The following is a 4,591-nucleotide window of genomic DNA, read 5'->3' on the forward strand; positions in this document are numbered from 1 at the left end:
CTCACATCCATACATGACTACTAGAAAAACCATAGCTTTGAGTAGATGGACTTCTGTCGACAAAGTTATGTCTCTGCTTTTTAATATGCTGTCTATGTTTGTCATAGCTTTTCTCCAAGGAGTGTCTTTTAATTTCATGGCTACAGTCACCATCTGCAGTGATTTTGGAGCCCAAGAAAATACAGTCTGTCACTGTTTCCATCATTTCCCCATCTATTTATCATGAAATGATGGGACCAGATGCCATGATCTTCGTTTTTTGAATGTTCGGTTTTAAGCCAGCTTTTCACTCTCCTCTTTCACCTTCAAGAGGCTCTTTAGTTCTTCTTCACTTTCTGCCATAAGGGTGGTGTCATCTGCGTATCTGAGGTTATTGATATGCTCCAAAAATCTTGATTCCAGCTTGTGCTTCATCCAGCCTGGCTTTTTGCATGAGGTACTCTGCATATAAGTTAAATAAGCAGGGTGACAATATACAGCCTTGACGTACTTCTTTCCCAATTTTGAACCAGTCTGTTGTTCCATGTCTGACTCTAACTGCTGCTTTTTGACCAGCATACAGGTTTCACAGGAGGCCGGTAAGGTGGTCTGGTATTCCATCTTTTTAAGAATTTTCCAGTTTGTTTTGGTCGACACAGTCAAAGGTTTTAGCATAGTCAGTGAAGCAGAAGTAGATGTTTGTCTGGAATTCTCTTGCTTTTTCTGTGATCCAATGGATGTTGGCAATTTGATCTCTGGTTCCTCTGCCTTTTCTAAATGCAGCTTGAATATCTGGAAGTTCTCAGTTCACATACTGTTGAAGCCTGGCTTGGAGAATTTTCAGCATTACTTTGCTAGCATGTGAAATAAGTGCAATGTGTGGTAGTTTGAACATTCTTTGGCATTGCCCTTCTTTGGGATTGGGATGAAAACTGACCTTTTTGAGTCCTGTGGCCACTGCTGAGTTTTCCATATTTGCTGGCATATTGAGTGCAGCACTTCAACAGCATCATCTGTTAGGATTTGAACTAACTCAGCTGAAATTCCATCGCCTTCACTAGCTTTGTTCATAGTAATGCTTTCTGAGGCCCACTTGACTTTGCACTCCAAGATGTCTGTCTCTAAGTGAGTGACCATACCATCATGGTTATCTGGGTCATTAAGATCTTTTGTGTGTGTGTAGTTCTGTGTATTCTTGCCACCTCTTCTTAATATCTTCTGCTTCTGTGAGGTCCATATTGTTTCTGAGCCCCGGCTGAGCCACTGGGGAAACCCAATTAAACTATACAACTCAGCAATTCCACTCCTAGGTATATACAAAAGAGAAATGAAAATATATGCCTATACAGTAAACCATATATGAATGTTTATAGCAGTATTTTTCATAATTGCTAAAAGGTAGAAATGATTAACTGTGATTGGATAAAGAAATGCAGTCTATCTATATAATGGAATACTATTCAATCATTAAAATGTGGTACTGGTACATGTTCTAAAATGGACAAAGCATGAAAATATGCTAAGTGAGAGAAACCAGTTATGCAAATGCATATATTATATGATTTCATTCATATGAAAATGCCAAATAGGGAAATCTATAGAGACAAAAAGGAGATCATTTATTGCTTGCATGCTCAGTCACTTCAGTGATGTCTGACTCTTTGCCACCCCATGCACTGTAACCCACCAGGCTCCTCTTTCCATGGAGCTTTTCAGGCAAGGATACTGGAGTGGGTTCCATTTCCTCTTCCAGGGAACTTCTCAACCCAGGATCAAACAGGGGTCTCTTGAATTGGCAGGTGGATTCTTTACCACCAACGCCACCTTGGAAGCCCCCGTTCAAGAAATGGCAACCCACTCTAGTATTCTTGCCTGGAACATCCCACAGATAGAAGAGTCTGGTGGGCTGCAGTCCATGGGGTCGCAAACCAGTTGGACACAACTGAGCAACTAAACAGCAGCAAGCACTTCACATAAGTGGAATTAAACAATATGTGTCCTTTCGTGACTGGCTAATTTTACTTACCATAATGTTTTCAAAGTTTATTCCTGTTGTAGCATATATCAGTACTTCATACTTTTTTTTAATATTTACTTATTTTGCTGTATTGGGTCTTAGTTGCTGCTCACAGATCTTTTTTCCAGCATAGGAGGTCTTTCGAGTGGTGTCTGGGATTCTCTCTCTAGTTATGGCTTGGGGGTTCAGGGGTTCCAGACTGTGGATTTATTAATAGCTGCCCAATAGCATGTGGGATCCTTGTTCCCCAACCAGGGATTGAACCCATGACCCCTGGGTTGGAAGGAAGATTTTTAACCACTGGACCACTAGGGAAGTCCCTTCATACATGTTTTTATAGCTGAATAATATTCTATTACACAGACATATCACATTTTTATTTATTCATCTATTGAACCATTTTTTTTGGCTATTGTGAATAATGTTACTATGAACATTGGTGTACAAATTTCTGAGTCTCTGCTTCCATTCTTTTAGGTTATACCTGGGTGCTTGATTGGGGCTTCCCAGGTGCGCTAGTGGTAAAGAACTCAAGTTAGGAAGATCTCCTGGAGGAGGAAATGGCAACCCACTCCAGTATTCTTGCCTGGAGAACCCCATGGACAGAGAAGCCTGGTGGGCTACGGTCCATAGGGTTGCAAAGAGTCAGAGTGAGCACGCACACAGGTGCTGGATCATATGATAATTCTGTTTAACTTTTTGAGAAACCACCAAGTCATTTTGCATAGCAGCTGTACCATTTTACATTGTTACCAGCAATGCGTAAGTGTTCTGATTTTTCAAAATCCTAGCCAACACTTGTTATTTTCCTTTTTCTTTGATTATAGCCATTCTAATGGGTGTGAAGTTGATATCTCACTGTGCTTGTGATGTGCATTTCCCTAATGATCACTAACACTGAGCATCTTTTATTGGCCTTTGGTATATTATCATTGGAGAAATGTCTGTTCAAGTCCTTTGCCTATTTTTGAATTGGATTATTTGTTGTTGTTGTTGTTGTTGAGTTTTAGTAATTCTGTATATATTCTGGAGACCATACCCTTATCAGATGTGTTTGTTTGCAAATATTTTCTCCCATTCTCAGGGTTGTCTTTTCAATTTATTGACAGCGTCCTTTGATGCCCAAAACTTAAATTTTGATGAAATCCAACTTTTGTTATTTTGTTGTTGCCTATGCTTTTGGTGTAATATCTAAGAAATCACTGTTGAATTCAATGTCATGAAAATTTCCCTTGTTTTAAGAGTTTTATACAGATGTAGTTCTTGGCTTTAGGTCTTTGATCCATTCTGAGTTAATTTTTGTATATGGTATAAGTGTTAGTCGCTCAGTAGTGTCTGACGCTTTGCAACCCCATGGATTGTAGCCCGTCAGGCTCCTCTTTCCATGGAATTCTCCAGGCAAGAATACTGGAGTGGGTAGCCATTCCCTTTCTCCAGGGTATCTTCCTGACCCAGGGATTGAACCCAGGTCTCCAGCACTGCAGGCAGATTCTTTACCACCTGAGCCACCATGTGAATATTCAGTTTCCACAAATGCACTTCATTTTGAAATAATCTCCCTCTCCCACTTCTTTTTTTACCCTGGTTTTGAGTTACTACTCTCAATGAATAGTAAAATCCATTCTATACTCCCCACCTGCTTCAGACTTTTGAAAACCATAAAGGGAAATGTCTCCTCTTCAATAGGAAATCCGATTTCTGTTAGGCTCCCTTTAGAGCCTGGTTATGTCCTAATTGAGCATAACCAACCATGTAGAAATGTCAATAATTGCAGGCACCAGGCAAATATCAAATGCCTGGTGAAGACAAGTACAATTAGCAGCTTAGGGAGGAAAAAGCGGAGCTATATTCCTTTAGTTTGGGGACCCATATTCAGCCAGATTCTAGGCAAAGGGCTTAAAAAGAAGAATGTTTAGTTCATGGGTTTTGGAACTAGAGATGTATGTTCAAATTCTAGCTTTTCTCTTTTATAGCAGTATGCCCTTTAGCATTCTAGTGGTTAGCTTTCCTGAGCTCTGATTTCTCTATCTTTAAAATAAGAATAATTCTCAGAGCTAGCTGCCGAAGGCAGATACTATTAAGTCTATTTTCACTTAAACCTGAAGGTCAAGAAACTGCAGGAGCACTCGCTGTCACATCAGTTACCTCGTGCAACGACTAATTGCATTTCTAGGTGATCCAAGACCTCTGGTCTCTGGACTCCGTGATAGTACAGCGATGGGAAGTGAAGAATGAGACACCGTGCACGCTGAGTCATTAGCACAGAGCTTGGCACTTAAGAAGCGCTTACTCAACGGCAGCTGAGCTGTGGACGCTTTCAGATTCCCCACCCGTAAAATGAGCAATTTAGCTCAACTGATCCATTCTCAGACCTTGGGTGAGTCAGATTTTCCGGGCACATGCGGAAACGCACGTCAGAGGGAGGAAGGAGAACTGGCAACCCGGCGCCCAGGTCCAGGTTTAGCACAGTAGGCGCAGCCACCTTGCTTACCTACCCGACCCGGCTCTGCAGGTGCCTAAAGGGGCGGGCGAAGGACCTTAGACACATAGCCCCGCCCCCCACACGCTCTGCGTTCTTCATTGGGCCCGAGAGTT

The sequence above is a fragment of the Bos mutus genome, chromosome 17, assembly GCF_027580195.1.
Source record: "Bos mutus isolate GX-2022 chromosome 17, NWIPB_WYAK_1.1, whole genome shotgun sequence".
NCBI classification, from domain to species: Eukaryota; Metazoa; Chordata; class Mammalia; order Artiodactyla; family Bovidae; genus Bos; species Bos mutus.